This window comes from Silene latifolia, unplaced genomic scaffold (genome assembly GCF_048544455.1).
Source record: "Silene latifolia isolate original U9 population unplaced genomic scaffold, ASM4854445v1 chrun_scaffold_16, whole genome shotgun sequence".
Classification (NCBI taxonomy): Eukaryota; Viridiplantae; Streptophyta; class Magnoliopsida; order Caryophyllales; family Caryophyllaceae; genus Silene; species Silene latifolia.
Window position 1 is genome coordinate 2389167 of NW_027413123.1, and position 20252 is coordinate 2409418.

At 36.4% G+C, this 20252-nt stretch overlaps 1 non-coding gene across 1 annotated transcript; it reads left to right on the plus strand.

Annotated features, from left to right (window-relative positions):
- The first annotated feature begins 12222 nt into the window (after nucleotides 1–12222).
- Nucleotides 12223–12329, plus strand: LOC141637386 (small nucleolar RNA R71). Its single transcript, XR_012541770.1, has one exon. It is a non-coding gene; the product is annotated as a small nucleolar RNA R71 (small nucleolar RNA).
- Nucleotides 12330–20252: the final 7923 nt, after the last annotated feature.

Below are 20252 nucleotides of genomic sequence, written 5' to 3' on the forward strand. Positions count from 1 at the left end.
TTCCTCCATCTGTTCCTCGGTTGTTGGTTCTGGAATCTCCATACTCGAAGGTTCTATTACTTGTCTTGTTCTCGAGAAATTCTTTCTCTAAGAACGTCGCACTAAGCCGCAACAAAACTCGATGTTCGGTAGGCGAATAGAAGTAATGACCAAACGTTCCTTTTGGATAACCTATAAAGTATGTCTTGACCGATCGCGGGCCGAGCTTATCCTCGTGTCTCCACTTGACATAAGCCTCGCAGCCCCAAACCCGAATAAAGGACAAGTTAGGGACCGTTCCTTCCACATTTCATATGGAGTCTTGTCGTGACTTTAGTCGGACTTCGGTTAAGTATAAGAGCAGCTGACAAAAGAGCAAAACCCCATAATGAATCAGGTACTACCGTGTGACTCATCATGGATCGAACCATATCAAGTAAGGTTCGATTTCTCTGTTCGGACACACCATTTAATTGAGGTGTTCCAGGTGGAGTTAACTGCAAAACAATTCCACAGTCTTTAAGGTGTTGATCAAACTCATTTGAAAGATATTCGCCACCCCGATCTGAATGGAGTGCTTTATCCTTTCTACCCAGTTGGTTCTCAACCCTGTTCTGGTATTCCTTGAATTTCTCAAAGGACTCACTTTTATGCTTCATTAAGTAGACATATCCGTATCTACTCAAATCGTCCGTGAAAGTGATAAAATATCTATAGTCATCTCTAGCGGTAATTGACATAGGTCCACAAACATCAGTATGTATGAGTCCTAATAGGTCACTAGCGCGCATTCCAACACCTTTGAAGGAAATTCGAGTCATTTTGCCAATGAGACATGATTCACACGTGCCATATGTAAAAAATCGAATGCGGGAATAGTCCCATTATCGACGAGTTTTTTCATGCGTTTCTCATTGATGTGTCCCATTCGACAATGCCATAGATAGGTTTGATCTTTGTCACCAACCTTTAATTTTTTATTATTCACGTGTAATACTTCCGTGGTTTGATCTAAGATATAAATTCTTTTTATGGAAACCGCTTTGCCATAAATCATTTCATTGAAAGAGAAAATACAGCTATTATCCTTTATTAAAAATGAAAATCCGTCTTTATCAAGTACGGAAACTGAAATAATATTCTTAGACAAATGGGTACATAGTGTGATTATTTAAAAATAACTCAAAACCACTAGGGAGTTGGATTACATATGTTCCCTTCGAGACAAGAAAGCAACTCTAGCTCCATTCCCGACTCGCAGGTCCACATCACCCTTTCCGAGAGGTGTGATGTTTCTTAGGCCCTGCAACTGATTACACAGATGAGAACCACAACCAGTATCAAGTACCTAAGTTCCGAAACTTGCATGGGTAATCTCAATCATATGAATATAAGATGACATACCAACAGGAATGACGCGGCCTGCTTTTATGTCCTCACGGTACACGGGACAGTTCCTCCTCCAATGTCCAGTCTTGTGACAATGGTGGCACTCAATGTCACCGCCCTTGCTCTTTGCCTTGCCCTGTGAGCCACTAGTCTCACCCGGCCCACTCTTATTTCTTGGCTTCTTGAATTTTGGCTTACCTACAGTTAGGTCGCCTGGAGCTTTGCCCTTACCTTTACCCTTGTTGGAAATCGTGAGAACATCCTGCTTCATGCTCCGATCCCACTGAATTTCATATCCTTCTCGGTCTGTACGAGAAGTGAGTGTAGCTCATGAGGACTTTTCTTTAAGTCATTCATGTAGTAGTTCGCCCTGAAAAGAGCAAATCCATCATGAAGAGAATGAAGCATTCGGTCAATGACAATGCTCTCACTGATTTTGCAATCAAGTGCCTCCAATTTCTCAACATTCTCAATCATGTTGAGAATGTGTGGGCTAACCGGTTGGCCCTTTTGGAGTTTCGCATCAAAGAAGCGACAGGTATGCTCATAAGTAACGATTCTCGGTGCTTTTGAGAACTCGTTAGTGAGCGTGGTGAAAATCTTGTTTGCACCCTGGGCAATGAAGCGTCTCTGCAAATTGGTTTCCATTGCAAAGATGAGTATGTTCTTTATTGCACCCGCTTCCATGACGAAATCACTATAAGCAAGTGACTCGTTAACTCCTGCATTGGGGCCTGGGTTTACCGGTATTGGCTCAGTTAAGTACTTGAGCTTACCGTCAGCAATGGCAGCATTCCGTAATCTTTGCCTCCCGATCCGCAAAGTTGGACCCGTCATTCTTGATCGCGTGTCTTGATTCATGTTGTCCATAAAAACTTTCAGCCAGGACTCGCGTCCAAGTGTGGCACTTGGCATTGGGATTTCGTTATTTCCAGCCATTTGTTGTATGATAATATAAACGTGTTCTGCTGCGAAAAGAAGAATAAATAATAAGCATATGCATCGATTTGATTTTAAGTCTAATGCAATACTGTTATAACGCGAAGACTCATGCATTTATATAATTGACCTTCCTCAAGAATTATATAAATGATCCCAAGACTCAATTATCTGTAAATTGATAAGCCAACCTTTTGGCTAATTCTACTGTTAGAATTCTTGGTCGATAAATTTCTGTAAATTCTATCTTTAGTCCATCATAATCACGAGAAACTCTTCGGACAATAATGTTGAGATAAACTAAGTCAACACAAACTACTTACCCAACGTAGAAGGGGTCATATTATGCCTACCGACGAAGAAGGTATTCATAGTTGTTTGCCCTTATAAAGACTAATCTCAATTTCCGTTTTAGAGGAAGATCCCATCAACTTTATTTTAATTCATTTTAAGTGAACTAATATCTAGCATGCGTGAATGAATAAACTAAGGTGATGGCTTAATAAACATGTGACATCTGTATGTCTATGAAAATTAACATACAACCTATATGTGTCAATTTTCATGCATATTAGTAGGTGGTTTGGTTTTAGGCGGAAAATGATGCACTAACTAGCATGTGAATGAAAAACAATAAGAACGGTAAAACGTAAAACAAAAATAAAGTCCTAATGTGGCCTATCCTATCAAAATGAACATTAATACAACTTTGGAATCCATCCTTGGACCCGAGAAGCTTGTCTTGATGTTCCATCTTGATCCATGTAGCGGGAGTGAGCTCCAATCTCCATCTTTAGTCTTCTCAAAAAATTACAATTTAAAATTACATAATAAACCTATTTACATTCTAATTTCAAAACCGTAATAAAAGAAAACCAAACGGAGATATGAGATCTCAAATTACATTAAAAATTATGTTTCCATCATTACGAAAACATAATTTGACTGAGGCCACACTAGGTATTACAAATTACAACCGATTGCAAAAATACGTAAATAAAACCATTCAACGATTCATTCAACTAAAATAAAATGCATCAACTAAAAAAAATAAACATGCAAGACATAATTCTTTAATTATGTAGATTAATTTTATCCAAACCACCTATTTAAATAATCAAATTAAGTGACAATTCCTCAATTAATCACATTAATTTTAATCCTCTTTAAAATAATTAGGTATCTATGAATTATGAACCGCTTCACAATAATTAATTGGCCAAAAACGACAAATTTTTTTTTTTTTAAGTTTTTCTCGGCAAAAACCGAAACAGCCCCAAAAAAAACTTTTTCTCGATTTTTCAGCAAAAACCGAAAAGAAAAAAACAATTTTTTTTTATTCTGCCCAATCGTGAACAGTAACAGAAACAGAAAAAAAAGATTTCTTTTCTCGGCTGGAAAAACGAAACAAAAAAAAACATAAACCCTATTTTTTTTGTGTCTCGGCTGAAAAAAAATTTTAAAACAGCCCCAATTTTTTTATCAATTCGGCATTATGCCCTAAACAAAAAAATTAAGATGAACAAAATCGTTTATAGTTGCTATTAGAACAAGATTACCATATGAATTAATGAAACATGATTAACTGTATATGCCAAAACTATATAGCAAAAACAAATTTTTATATCATCAACATGACGATTCCATTTACATTTAAACTTAATCCTCATTAAATCAAACATCTACAAATTTATCATATGATTATTTTAACTGATTAAAACAACAATATGAAAAATAAAAATGGAAACATCGCATCAAAACAAGAACAAAAACACGGCAGAAAAAAAAATTTCAATCGGCAAAAAAAATTTCAGCCGTGTAAATATTTTTTATTTTTTATTCATAAATCCTTTATTCAAATTCATTTTATGAAAATCATCAAAATAAAATTCGTGGCCTTGGCTCTGATACCACTTGTGGGAAATTAACTGTATACTTCCCTTATTATTAAGGATTATAACGATTTATAATGATGAATGCTAGTCATAAAATAAATTACATAAACGAAAAGGTAGAGAATTAAGAAATCAACCTTCGGTCCTAGCGAAATCGGCCTAAGAACAATATCGCAATGATATTCACCTATCAGTTGCACCCAAGATGATATGAGATATGCCCTTTGTGTTCTTGCTAGAATCGATCCCCAATTTCTGTAAATTGCTTAGGGTTTTTCGTTTTGTGTTTTAGATGAGAGGCAAGAATAGGTTAGAAAATTAGGTTAGAAAAAGCTCCTCTTCATCTCCTTATAAACCGTGTATATAGGATGATTAGGGTAGTTTTTTTTCTTTTTAATTTTCGGCCCATCTCCGAAATTAAGAGAATTATTTTCTCTTTTTTTTTCGGTTTTTCTACCTACCCAAAAATAAGGAGATTAAATCTTCTTATTTTGGTAGTATACAAAATGTATAAAATGTATTATTTATAAATTGTCATTTATATCATTCCGTATTAATAAGTCTACACGCAACAGCTTGCAATGGATTTAATAATGCCGGTTTGTGACAATATCGTATAATATATACTTTAACTTGCTAATTAAATATAACCGATTACATTTAATTACGAATTAACATATTAATTCGTCCAAGCTAACATTATATACATTAATTAAATATAACTTATTATATTTCAATTTACAAATTGACAGTTAATTCGTCTCAGCTAATATAATTTAATCGGCATTAAATAATCGTCTCATCAACACGTTGACTAACTGTTTAGTCAATTACTTGGACTAACCTTTTAGTCAGGCATCATTGTGATTATATTTTCATACAATCACATCTCTCAAACACATCCTTTAGGTGTGACTTTTAGGGACCAGTTGATCACCGCCATCAGTATGATAATAACGTCATACTTTCTAGCAAGCCAACCGTTATTAGGTAATCGTTAATCAACTGATAAAATACGAAGTATACCCTTGTGAACCTATAAGAGATTTATAAATGTTATCACACTAATTTGTGGAGGACACAAGCTCCAACACTATTTTGCCATGAAAATGCAAGGTTTGCACTCCTCTCCTACCAAGGAAACAAAACCTCAAAGAATATGCAAAACAAAGGACTAAAGATAGTAAATGACCCAAATATGCAGTATAAAGCATAGGAACGAGGCTAATTCGGGGACTAAATATGCTCAAATAACGGTCACATCAAATATCCCCAAACCGAACTTTTGCTCGTCCCGAGTAAAGAGGTGACAAAACTAGGACCCTTATTTAAACTATCCTACTAATATAGCCGACATGAGACAATTAGCGGGTCTCACTCCGCCCCTTCAACTCACAACAAGACAACCAGTTGAATGCCTTCTTCCTCGTCATGAGACATGAGGTAGGATGCCTTCTTGCAAGGCAAGGTGGGTCTTGCCAAAATGGTGACACGTCCAATCATTAAAGCACACAAAATCAAGTAATGGATGCATCTACAAAAGAATAGCCACTTTCCTCATCTAAGTAGCGGAAATTATCTACAAGGGAAGCAATTCAAGGGTACACACTCCTTCATAGATACAATTTCCTCAAACTACTAAGCCTAGGAGGATACCAATAAATCACCTCCAAGATGTGTCAAGCTAGGGTACTTTTGTCCTCAATCGTTAAATGCTTTTGTAAAGAATAGACTCCCTATGGTGTTAAAAACACTGGAGGATCGCGGAATTCCCCCTCTTGCCTAGACAAGAAGAAGGGTCGTCCCCTCTCTACCATGCTCAAAAATGGATACGATGGATAAAGGGATCGATAGTATTTGAGTTTCATTTGGGAGTTTGCTTTGTTGTTGTTTTTCCCCCCAATTTCTTGTGGCATATAACATTTGAGAACACTTTCTTTTTGCCATTTCTTTTGATTTTTGGCATTTCAATACTTGGGAACTTTCATCTTTTGCATTTTCTTTTGAACATTTTCAAAGTCACCCCAATTAGTAACTAGGGTGCCTTATATTTGAAGCATAGGAGTTTTCATTTTTGTTACTCCTCTTTTCTTTTGATGCATTTTGCAAACTTTTTCTTTTCTTTTCTTTTCATTTCTTGAACTCAAATTTTTGAACAATTTCTTTTTGTGCCCATTCTCTTTGAGGACAAAAATATGGTAGAACATGGATGAATGATGGTTGCATGGTTTCAAGGGTCACCTTGGAATAAACGGTAGCCAAGGAGTTATCACACCACAAGGTACTCTTGACTAGGCCTTAATCCATGGGTCAAAGGATACTAGCATGACACATCCTAGGGTGTTTTACAAGTATTCTAACAAGCAAAGTCTTAAGAAGAAAAAACATCTACTAGGGCCTATATACACTTGCCAAGCTTCCCAAGTAGACGGTTTCAGAAAATTTTCTAACATGCAAACTAAATGCCATGATGCAACTAACATTTATACATCCTAATGCATGTGATTCTACCAACTAGTATGCCAAATAATCTAAATGCAAGTCCTAAATTCACATTGTTTATACCGCATCAACAAAATAAAGGCACATAGTCATTAACATAAAGAGGAAAAAGGAGATTGGAAAGATCATACCATGTGGTCTTCAATATCCTCATGTCTCGGATGTGGCGTAGTCAATCAATGTGAGTAAGGATGAACAAATACAATATATACAAACAATATAAACAAGACTACGCTAAAAAGGAAATGAACATGTTTTTGATTTTTTTCAATTTTTCAATTTTTTTGGATTTTTGAATAAAAGTCAAGTTAGAATTTCCCATCCCCACACTAGTACGGGCATTGTCCTCAATGGCCAATACGATAGGAAATTATGCAAGCATGATGCATGATTTCTAAACTAAATGTAAACTTATACTAAGCTACACTACATGATGCATTGGTTTTTGTTATGGCGGAGAGCATAATTTAAATTAGCTCCCGATGCATATGCATAGACTTCCCCAAACCAAAATAGACATTATTTTTAACGTCTTGAATTTCGGGGTAGTTCATGCACATGGAATGCAATGCATGAAACTACAAATTGTCATTTTGGATTTTACAAGTTGGGAACAATGAAAAGAACACCTTAATGAAGCCAAGGTGTTAGTCCTCCATGTTGCTAGGACTCCTCAAACAAATGATCAAAATAAAATAAAGAAAACAAAAGAAGTAGACAAACCATAAGAGGGGTGAAAGAGTGTAGCAGCCTCCAAGGTTTGCTAATCCTCCATCATATCATCATTATCATCATCTTCCTCCATAGATGTGGAATCATCTCCACTCCCACTTTCACTTCCTTGCTCTTCCTCACTTTCTTCTTCCTCTTCTTGAGCTTCTTCTTCATGAACACTTTCTTGAACCTCTTCTTCTTCACCTTCTTCATCAACACCCTCACCATCAACATTCTCCTCTCCACCCGGTCTTTCACCACTAGAGGTGCTAGGAAAGAAAACGTCCCTATCCGCCCAACTAGGCAAAGGACATGATGGATCAAGAAGTCCTTGCCTAGCTAGATGTAGGAGGGGCGGATATTGGGCCTTGTAATCATCCACTCTATCATTGTAAGCTTGCTTGTGCATTTCCCTCATGAGTAGAGTTATGTAATCATTTCCTACCTCGACATCCTTGGGTTTGAACTCGTGATACTCAAATGGGTAGGGTGGTGTGACAATGGAGAAGGAGGGCTCGTCAATCTCGCCTCTTTGTTGTTGAATAATATACTCGGTCTCCTAGGAGAGTGGAAGAATGTAGTTCAGTCGGTGAACACTCAATCGGCAAATCTTTGAAGGCAAGGTGAAGGATCTAGCTTCATTGGTTAACCACCCATATTTGGTGTCAAGAGGATCATGCTTGACCCACTTAAACTTGTGAATCATGGTGTCCATATCAATGAGATGACCTCCTTTAACCGCCACATAAGTGTTGTCTTTGTTGAAATTTGGGTTAAAGTGCTTGGCCAAATGGGTAACTAGTCCTCCATTCACAATGAAAGCGGTGCCTTCTTTACCGCAATCGACATTAAGCCATCGTTCAACCAAAAGTCTTAGAGCATTATATGGCTTAGTATATTCCCTTACTATGTTCAAGGTCGACTCAAGAAGAACACAATCGAGCTTGGTAAGATGATTAATGCCATTTCTTGCTATCAAAGTATTCCCAATGACCTTATGCCACACTTTAATGCCCGGATGGTGGACTAATAGAGCACGACAATCATGAAAGCGCACAAATTTCTTTTCGGAAATTGCCTCCCAAAGAGGGGCGGGGTCATACTTGTTGGGGATCTTTGTATATTTCGGGGTATTGCTAAGGCCTAAAATCTTACTCAATTCGCCATAAGTGATGCGTCTATCAACATTTGCAAGACGAAACTCGACGTGGGTTCTAGTCTCCACCCTTATGACTTTCAAGGAACTCAAAAATTCCAAGGTGAGGGAGGGGTATGTCAATTCTTTCACGGTTAACAATTTATCCAATCCCATAGCCTCAAAGAAGGTTTTAGTTTTTTCAAGAACACCCAACTTTGTCAAAGCATCTTCACAAATAAATTTTATAGGCATAATGGTCTTCTTAGCAAAGAGAACAAATTTATCCCTATGAGAGTCGGAATTGAAAATTACTTCCGGATAATTGGATAATTGCTCAATGACCGGAGTTGTTGATGTTGTAGCTTCCATAGGGGGGCCTTGTTGAACCTCCAACCTTGCCTCATGGACTACCAATGCCTTTGACAATTGTTTTGCTTGAAGAGTTTGTTGCCTTTTTGAAAGTGTCTTCTTTGGAGGTGCCTTGTTACCTCCTTTAGTTCTTGCCATTCTTGATTACACCAAAGAAAGATTGAAATCTTCTATTTTTAGTAATGCCCAAATCGATTTAAGATGAAAGAATGTTGCTTTGTATCTTAAAAATCGACTCAAAAGTTGAAGATTTTGGTGTTTGAATCAATTGTTGTTGCAAAAGGAGTGATTAATTTTTGTTGTGAGGAAGTTTGGATTTGATTTTGTTGAATTTGGTTGAGGAAATTTGGTTTTGTTGATGTAGAGGATAGGGTTTTTGGGGTTTTTGGGTTCTGGGTAGTGTTTGAATATAGAAGAAATGAAAATGAATTAGGGAAAAGGATTTAAGAGACCCGTTATATTTGAAATAGCAGCAGGGGACGAGCGGACTAAGGGCTGGGACGCTCGGATTCTTCGCGTTTTGCCTCAGGAAATGACGCCACAGGACGAGCGTCTTTCAGCAAAGACGAGCGGATTTTTCAATTTGGGACGAGCGTCTTCATGGACGGACGCTCGGATTCTGGGGAGATACCTTAAAAATCAACAGCAGAAAGACGAGCGTCTTCTCTGTAAGACGAGCGTCCTGAATCAGACGCGCGGATTCTCTGTTAAGACGCTCGGATTCTATGACAGACCATTTTTTGAATTCTACAGCTCTGCTAGACGAGCGGATTGTATCTTGGATGCTCGGATCCCTTGACGACGAGCGGATTCCCTGTTTGGCCGCTCGGATTCTTCCTTGTCCACACGGATTCAAGTCCATCCATGGGTACTGCATAACCCGTAACATTTTTCATTCTTCAATTCTCGTGTTCTTCATTGTAGGGGCACTACAAAGGCATGAATAGCCTAGGCAATTGCTATCCCCACACTAAGTCAAAGCACTACACATAAATGAAATCATAAGTCCCTCCCTCACTTCTCTCAAAATGATGAATATCTTGATCAAGGCACAAAAATATGAGTCCAAAAATGACAAAAATGCAATGCAAAAATTTAAATGCAAGTTAGGGAGTTAGAATATTTACAAATGGTGGTTTAGGGAGGACTCCACCAAACTCTTATCCAATATGAGATGTCAAGGGGGCATGTTCAAGGTGTTGTTGATGTTACTCAACACCTTGAAGAAGTAGTCGAAAGCTTGTTCATTGTCATGATAAACGTCCTCAATAGATCTTTGAACTTGTTGCTCTCCGTGATGGTCTTGGTTCATAGCATTACCAATGTAGGGATTGAATATCCCTTCGAACTCATCATTCCAAAGACCGCAAAGTTCGCCTACTTGATCATTAAAAATTTCTTGAGTTGATAGAGACAACTCTCCTTCTTTCTTGTTTTGGCCAATGAGGCCATCCCCTTCACTTGTCATGGGTGAGCTTTTCAAGCTCTCTTTGTTGCTATTTCCTTGCTCTTTTGATGGAGCATTATCAACTTTCTTTTTCCATTGGAATTCCTACTTCTTCCTATCATCCTTCCGGCTATAGTGATCAACCATAAAGCATGGTTCATGCAAACGGGGAGCTCTCATGGTCTTATCAAGATTGAAAGTTATGGTCTCGTCTCCCACTTCTAGAGTAAGCTCTTCGTGCTTCACATCTATCCCCGCACCCGCGGTGTGCAAGAAAGGTCTACCTAGGATGATCGGAATATTGGAGTCTTCTTCCATGTCAACAATGACAAAGTCCACCGGGATGAAGAATTTGCCAATTCTCACGGGAACATCTTCCCATATCCCTAACGGTGTCTTCGTCAATCTATCGGCCATTTGGAGTGTGATGTTGGTATATTTAAGCTCTCTTATCCCTAGTCTTTTACTAGCCGCATACGGCATAACACTCACGCTTGCTCCTAGATCACACAAAGCCTTGTTTATCGTGGTGTCGCCAATGGTACACGGTATTGAGAAGCTTCCCGGGTCTTTAAGTTTTGGAGGTGAACTCCCTTGAAGGATTGCACTACTCACCTTAGTGAAGGCGATAGTTTCAAGCTTCCGGATCGACTTCTTTTTTGTAAGGATGTCCTTTATGTACTTTGCATAGGCCGGCACGTGATTGATTAACTCCGTAAAAGGAATCGAGACTTCCAAATTCTTCACAATTTCCATGAATTTTCCAAGTTGGTCATCAAACTTAGGCTTAGCTTGACGACTTAGGAATGGAAGTCTAATCACAATGGGCTCTTTCTCCTTGGCCTTTTCTTGACTTTTCTTTGAAACTTCTTCTTTTGTTGGTTCATCTTCCTTAGAGTTTCGCACAACTTCTTCTTTGTCACTAGCTTCCACAACTTCATCCTCAACTTGCTTCTTTGGTCCTTCATATCTCGTACCACTCCTCAAGTTAATGGCACTAATCGTTTCATGTCTTGGGGGATTACCTTGAGGTGGTAATTGCCCCTTTTGTCTTTGAGAGTTTGAAGATCTTAGTTGGGTCAATTGAGTTTCCAACTTTTTTGTGTGAGCTAGGATGTTGTTGATGGTGATGTCCTTTGCTTGGCTATCTTTTTGCATTTTAGTGAAAAATTCTTGTTGATTCCTTTGCATTTGGAGGACCGCTTTTTGAACATCAAAACCTTGGTCATTTTGTTGATTGTATGGAGTTTGATTTTGATAACCTTGGTTTTTGTTGAAAAAGGGCCTTTGATTTTTGTTTCTCATGGGAGGTGGGGTGCATGTTTGTTGAGGGTTTTGAACATTTTGGCTTTTGTATGAGAGATTTGGGTGGAATTTGGTGTTTTCATTGTAATAATTGGAATAAGGGGTACCACTCTTGTATGCTTGAAAAGCATTCACTTGTTCATTTGTTCCCCTACATTCACTTTGGTCATGTCCCAAAGTTCCACAATTCTCACATATCCCACTTGGGAATGATGAAGATGCTACCATGGGATTAACATGATGTTTTGGTGATTTTGAGGCTTCTTCAAGTTTAGCCATAGCCTTTTCAAACTTCAAGTTAGTGGTATCAATATGAGCACTAAGTTGAGCACCCAATTGAGTAATAGAGTCCACTTCATGCTTTCCTCCTCTAGTAGCCTTGCGAGGCCTACTATATTGTGAATTATGGACCGCCATTTCCTTAATCTTGCTCAGTTTGATTATCGTCAACTTCGATGAACATACCATTTGATCCCATGTTGAGAATGTTTCTTGAGTCTTCATAAAGACCATTCCAAAATTGTTGTACCAAGAACCACTCGCTAAGTCCATGATGAGGACATGAGCGACAAATTCCTTTGAACCGCTCCCAAGCTTCATACAAAGATTCTTCATCCCTTTGCTTAAAACCCGTAATTTGAGCTCTTATCATGTTAGTCTTTTCCGGGGGGTAGAATTTTTTGTAGAAAGCTAGAGCCAACTTCTTCCAAGAGTCAATTCCAATAGTAGCCTTATCAAGGCTTTTCAACCATTTTTTTGCAGTGCCAATAAGAGAAAAAGGAAATAAGACCCATCGAATTTGGTCTTGAGTCACACCGGTTTGTGAAATAGCATCACAATAGTCACAAAAAGTCTCCATGTGAGAGTGAGGGTCTTCACTAGGCATCCCCCCAAATTAGCTTCTTTTGACTAATTAGATAATTGCGGATTTAGCAATGAAATTTCCGGTTAAGTGTTGTGGTGTGGGAGTACCATTGGGTAGGTTCTCCTCGGTTGGTACGGAATGTGATGAAAATTTAGGCATTGTGGGTTGATTTGGTGTTGGGTTCTCCTCACCTTCTCTTGCAAAAGGGTTGATGAACTCAATAGTATTTGGTTGAATATCTAAAACCTCACCAATACCTCTCAAAGTACCTCTAGCAAGTCTTCTATTGGTTGTCAAAGTCCTTTCAATTTCGTGATCAATGGGTAACAAGTTACCTTGTGATCTTCTAGACATGCAAAATATCAAACAACTTGAAAACAATTAGAACAAACCTTGAAGAGTTTTACTTCCCCAAGGCAAAGAAAGACACAACTAATAATAATCTAAGAAAATCAAATCAAGTTAACACCGTCCCCGGCAACGGCGCCATTTTTGGTCGAGCTCACTTAGAGCTTAATTTTCGGTTACTTGTCGTTAGGAGCACCTAGACCAAAACAATATTTATAACTTCACAAACAACTCTACTATTAGTAAAGAGGCAAGTAAAGGTCGGATCCCAAGGGAGAGGTATTGACGTAGGATTTTCGATTGCAAGTAGCGGTGTCTAGGGGTGTCACGATTTGGGTTGAGATAAGAAGATCACTAAACTAAATAGCAATAAAAATAAACAAGCAAGATGATTAAAATGAGATGTAAACAATTGATTAAGAGCACTAGGGTGTCATGGGGTCATAGGGGATTCATGGGAGTTGATCATACAAACATATTCTCAAATTATAAGCAAGCAATTATTGTTGTGATGGATCGAGTTGGTTTATATTTTACAATCCTAGGAAGAGTTGGGTCCCGGAGCCGAATCGATTAGATTGTACAACACCTACAAGTCGACTTACTTTCCTCCTATTCAACTTCTATGCATGGTCTAATGAGACTCGAGTTGGTTTATGTCTTACAAGTCTCATTGAAAAGGTAAGTGATGGGTAAAAAATGCAAGGATTCATAGGCTTGCATTTCATCAAACATAACATGTGCATAAGTTGAGATCACAACAAGCAAGCAAATAAATTATGAAAATATATTAAATTAAGCATGAATCATCCCCCATGTTGGTTTCCCCTAATTACCCATTAACCCTAGTTAAGGAAACTACTCACTCATTATCAAGTTTAACATGTTAACAAGTTGTCAATCATATTAACAAAGCAAAACATGATGAATAAATGAAGATGATTAACAATAATTAAAAAGAGATTAAGAGAATTATTGGTCGGACTCTCGAGAAGGTTTAGTTTTCGGTACTTGTCGTTAGGAGCACCTAGACCAAAACACAATTTATAACTTCACAAACAACTTTACAATTATTAAAGAGGCAAGTAAAGGTCGGATCCCAAGGGACGGGAATTGAGATGAGATTTTCAATTGCAACTAGCGGTGTCTAAGGGTGTCACGATTTGGGGTTTGAAGTAGAAGATCACTAAACTAAATAGCAATAAAAGTAAACAAGCAAGATGATTAAAAGGGATGTAAACAATTGATAAAAGGCACTATGGTGTCATGGGGTCATAGGGGATTCATGGGAATTGATCATACAAACATATTCTCAAATTATAAGCAAGCAATTATTGTTGTGATGGATCGAGTTGGTTTATATCTTACAATCCTAGGAAAGTTTGGGTCCCGGAGCCGAATCGATTAGATTGTACAACACCTACAAGTCGACTTAATCTTCCTTACTCAACTATATGCATGGTCTAATGAGACTCGAGTTGGTTTATGTCTTACAAGTCTCATTGAAAAGATAGGTGATGGGTAAAAAATGCAAGGATTCATAGGCTCCCATTTCATCAAACATAACATGTGCATAAGTTGAGATCACAACAAGCAAGCAACTAAATTATGAAAATATATTAAATTAAGCATGAATCATCCCCCATGTTGGTTTCCCCTAATTACCCATTAACCCTAGTTAAGGAAACTACTCACTCATTATCAAGTTTAACATGTTAACAAGGTTGTCAATCATATTAACAAAGCAAAACATGATGAATAAATGAAGATGATTAACAATAATTAAAAAGGGATTAAGAGAATTACTGGTCGGACTCTCGAGGAGGTTTAGTTTTCGGTACTTGTCGTTAGGAGCACCTAGACCAAAACACAATTTATAACTTCACAAACAACTCTACAATTAGTAAAGAGGCAAGTAAAGGTCGAATCCCAAGGGACGGGAATTGAGATGAGATTTTCAATTGCAACTAGCGGTGTCTAAGGGTGTCACGATTTGGGGTTTAAAGTAGAAGATCACTAAAATAAATAGCAATAAAAGTAAACAAGCAAGATGATTAAAAGGGATGTAAACAATTGATAAAAGGCACTAGGGTGTCATGGTGTCATACGGGATTCATGGGAATTAATCATACAAACATATTCTCAAATTATGAGCAAGCAATTATTATTGTGATGGATCGAGTTGGTTTATATCTTACAATCCTAGGAAAATTTGGGTCCCGGAGCCGAATCGATTAGATTGTACAACACCTACAAGTCGACTTAATCTTCCTTACTCAACTATATGCATGGTCTAATGAGACTCGAGTTGGTTTATGCCTTACAAGTCTCATTGAAAAGATCGGTGATGGGTAAAAAATGCAAGGATTCATAGGCTCGCATTTCATCAAACATAACATGTGCATAAGTTGAGATCACAATAAGCAAGCAAATAAATTATGAAAATATATTAAATTAAGCATGAATCATCCCCCATGTTGGTTTCCCCTAATTACCCATTAACCCTAGTTAAGGAAACTACTCACTCATTATCAAGTTTAACATGTTAACAAGGTTGTCAATCATATTAACAAAGGAAAACATAATGAATAAATGAAGATGATTGACAATAACTAAAAAGGGATTAAGAGAATTATTGGTCGGACTCTCGAGGAGGTTTAGTTTTCGGTACTTGTCGTTAGGAGCACCCAGACCAAAACACAATTTATAACTTCACAAACAACTCTACAATTAGTAAAGAGGAAAGTAAAGGTCGGATCCCAAGGGCCGGGAATTGAGATGAGATTTTCAATTGCAACTAGCGGTGTCTAAGGGTGTCACGATTTGGGGTTTGAAGTAGAAGATCACTAAACTAAATAGCAATAAAGGTAAACAAGCAAGATGATTAAAAGGGATGTAAACAATTGATAAAAGGCACTAGGGTGTCATGGGGTCATAGGGGATTCATGGGAATTGATCATACAAACATATTCTCAAATTATAAGCAAGCAATTATTGTTGTGATGGATCGAGTTGGTTTATATCTTACAATCCTAGGAAAGTTTGGGTCCCGGAGCCGAATCGATTAGATTGTACAACACCTACAAGTCGACTTAATCTTCCTTACTCAACTATATGCATGGTCTAATGAGACTCGAGTTGGTTTATGTCTTACAAACCTCATTGAAAAGATAGGTGATGGGTAAAAAATGCAAGGATTCATAGGCTCGCATTTCATCAAACATAACATGTGCATAAGTTGAGATCACAACAAGCAAGCAAATAAACTATGAAAACATATTAAATTAAGCATGAATCATCCCCCATGTTGGTTTTCCCTAATTACCCATTAACCCTAGCTAAGGAAACTACTCACTCATTATCATGTTTAACATGCTAGCAAGATTGTCAATCATACCAACAAAGTGAAACATGATGAATAAATGAAGATAATTAACGATAATTAAAAAGAGATTAAGGGAATTATACCTACTAATGATTCCAATAATAAATCAAAGAATAATAGAAGTAATTGATGATAGATTGGAATGTTGTCAATCTCCCAATAATCACCCAAATAATCTTCTATTACCCAAAACAAGGGATGAACAAGAGAGAGATTAAGGAAATGAAACTTGTATTAAAACTTGATTAAATGTTGATTACAAGATTAAAGAGAGATTTGATTGATATTAACTACACTAGAGATTCCTAAGAAGAACATGCTAATCTAATTAGACTAATGGGGTATTTATAGTAGGGATTAGTTACATAAATTAGGGTTTACTAAGGGCTTAAATGACGATTAAGTCCTTGAGGAATCGCCGGTCTCTAGGGAGACTCCGGTCTCCTTTTTGCCGGTCTTAGAAAAATATGCGCATCCTTCCCTGATGCTTGTAGAAGACAAAATGACTGTTAGAGAATCCGGGCGTCCAGGGCACGGGACGGGCGGATTCTGGACGGGTGTCCAGCTGGGGAAGACGGGCGCATTTGGGGTGTTTTGGACGGGCGTCCACTGGGGGAAGACGCTCGGATTGCCCCTCTTGGACGGGCGTCTGGTGGACAATCCGCTCGGATTGTCTTACAGCTTCTTTCATTCTTCTTTTCTTCCTTTTTCTTCATTTGTCCAATATGCTTGATAGTGACAAGACTATGGACAAAGGCTTACACATTTGTCTTGTGAAGACAAAAAGAAAAAATAATTATGGTCTATTACCATAAGAGCCAACCGGTTTTGTGGGTGTATTAGAGAGAATTTTATTCTCTTAATTCACTTAATAATTCATTCAATATTGCATGCAAAAGGTTCATGCATTTTCTCTCTTCTCTCTCTTTAATCTTCATCAAAAAGATGAGATTTTAATCCAAATTGTTCATGAAAGATTACTAAAATTATTAATGTAATATATGAGTGTTAGTAATCAATTTTAAGGTAAACCACAATATAAAGATCTAGTACATATTAGTTTGTGGGTTTGAGGGATAGTCTTGGGTGCAACTAATTGGGGGGCTTCTATTTTGAGGTCATATATGTTCATCCAATATTGGAAAGCTCAAGAACTAACAAGAAGGAGATCTTGTTGGTGCCCAATATGACCGAAATTTATTTGGTGAGAAATTAATTTTCTTATCTCCTTTTATTTTAGTTTGCATGCATAAGATCTAGAATTTATTTTATGACTAAATAAATTTGAAACATATAAGAATATGTTATGTAAAGAGATCTAGATTTCTAACAAGCGGTATCAGAGCTCAAGGTTGTTTGCATGCAAATCGGTTATTGTTTTTCCGAGTTATATGATTAACAAACAAAACTTGTAAATTTGTGATATTATGATATATCACGAAAATAATTTATGTATGTTAAAGTTTCTGATCCTAAAATGTATTTAGGATATTTTGGTTAATTTATGGATTTTATTGTTCATTTTATATAATATTGGCATTAAAATGTGATTTTTATGATAAAAATGTCATTTTTGGACGAAAATTAGCTAAACTTCGAATTTTCCAGCGGTTTTTGGATATATTGTCACATATATTATTTTTAGATGATCTGGAAATTTTCATAATTTTATGAGTTCTTATGCTCGAAAAATGGATTTTTCATGTTAAAAATCGAATTTAAATGAAAAATAGGTTAATATGAGAAATATTTCGAATCTGGTCATAGAAATTTAGTATGTTGTCACATGCAATTTTACAAGATGTGCGTAAAATAATAGGCTATAATAAAGTCTTCATGCATTATTTATGGATTTTTGATGAAAAATAGCATAAATAGTGACTTAATTAGTGAACAATTGCTAAAACATACTTCATGACTAAGGAAAAACGTCACATGTTGCATTTTATTATCTTTTTCAGATCTAAAATTGAAAAGTTGATGAATATAATTTTTCTTATGTTTTTATGATTTTTATTGATTAATCCGATAAACCGCAACATTGTTTTTCCCCATAACTTTCGAAATTTTTAACCTATGTTTTTGAATATTATGAGTGTCATGGTATTTTTCCAGAATGTTCATGAGTTTAAATTTCAAATTTTGAATTTATTTGAAATTTTTGTGATTTATTTGAAGTTTATAGCATTTTATTGTAATTTTGAGTCCTTTTATGAACAATATTAAGAAATATGAGTTAATTATGGTCAAATAATTAGTGAAGACTAAATTTTGAGTCCTGAGTGGTTAGGGTAATTAACTTATGCATAAATATGAATTTATGTAATTTTTGTGATTTTAAAATATTGAATCACGCAAATCCGTAAAAACCGTGTAATATACGATATTGGCTCCTTAAAAGGCGATTTAGCATAAAATTGGGCATGTTCATACATATTATAATGCTGCATTTTATTCATGATTGTCATAATTTTATTTTATGTAATTTTGAATTATGTAATTTTACATAGTATGACCTTAGTTTTTAATTGGTATTACCCGAAATGTATGGGAATATCGATTCGGTTGTATTTTTATTGTGATCTCGTATCACCGTTTTGTAATTTAATAGATTTATTTTATTTTAATTACAAATGTATAATAGGAAATTATGTAATTTATTTTGTAATTTATTTATTCCGGAGTTCCATAAAGACGGATTTCTTCAAGAAGGCGATACATAAAGACGGTGTTATCTCGAGATGCGTGCCTCAACCAAAGTTCAAGGGACCAATGGAGTTGGTTTCCGAATATGTAATAGTTAATTAGATTTTCTATTTTAGGAAGGCCATACTAGGATTTTATTTAATTTATGATTTGCATTTTATTTATATGTTGCATGCATCGCTAAATCGCCATAACTAAAACATGCATCATCTTTTAATCGAGTTTATCGACCGTGTCAATTATAATTATCGTAGTTCACCGCTTTAGTTCACTTAAAATGTGATAGATAATAAATTGACATGACCTCTCGCTAAAATAAACAATTGAAACATAGCCTTACCAAAGAGTAGAAACCATGAAAACCTATTTCGTGAGGGAGTGTACTCGGCCACACCGGGGTACAAACCTTGTTACGTAGGGGAAGTGGGTGATAAATGTCTATCCACCGAATTCATGTTTATAAGGGATGTATCGGCCACACCGTGCCCAAGTTGATGTGGATTTGGATCATGGACACATTTATTCGAAATTTGGGTTGAACTCAACAAAAGTTTTTGATAAGGGATGTATCGGCCACACCGTGCCCTTGTCGGATGTGTTTTGGGCTAAAGATAAATGTAATGTAATTTTATCGACCAAGAGTTCTAAAAGTAGAATCGATTAAAGAGTTAATCCACCGAGTTATATTGATAAGGGATGTATCGGTCACACCGTGCCCAAGTTAATATGAATTTGGATCTTGGAATCATTTATCATAGTTGGGTAGAGGTCACTATGTAAATGCTATACTTGTTTTTCCAAGTATTAATAAAACGATAAATGTTAAGTTTTCCATTATTTCGTTATTTTATTGTTCTATTTCTTTACCACAATTCATATACGATATCATTTCGATTTTTGATTCAAAACTCCATTAAAACATCATAACTAAAGACAAAATTTGAATTTTCTTCTAAAAGACCTCAAATTAACCATTGCTAAGGATCTCTTGCAAAGAGTATAGATTAAAGTTATTCATTATCAAACAGGTTTTTGATTCTAGACTAACACATCTACTTACAATGGATTGTTTATTCATGTACTTAAATGAATTAAGTACCTTGAAGCGATAAATTGTTTTGGTAATTAGTTTAGTCAAGAATTCGTAATTGACCAAAATAACGCAACCACTTCAATGAAAGTTTTAAGACTAAAACGAACAAATGAAGAGTGATCTTCATAAATTCAATTTTGCTTCTCAAAGCAAAGACTCATTGAAATAAGTGGGAGCA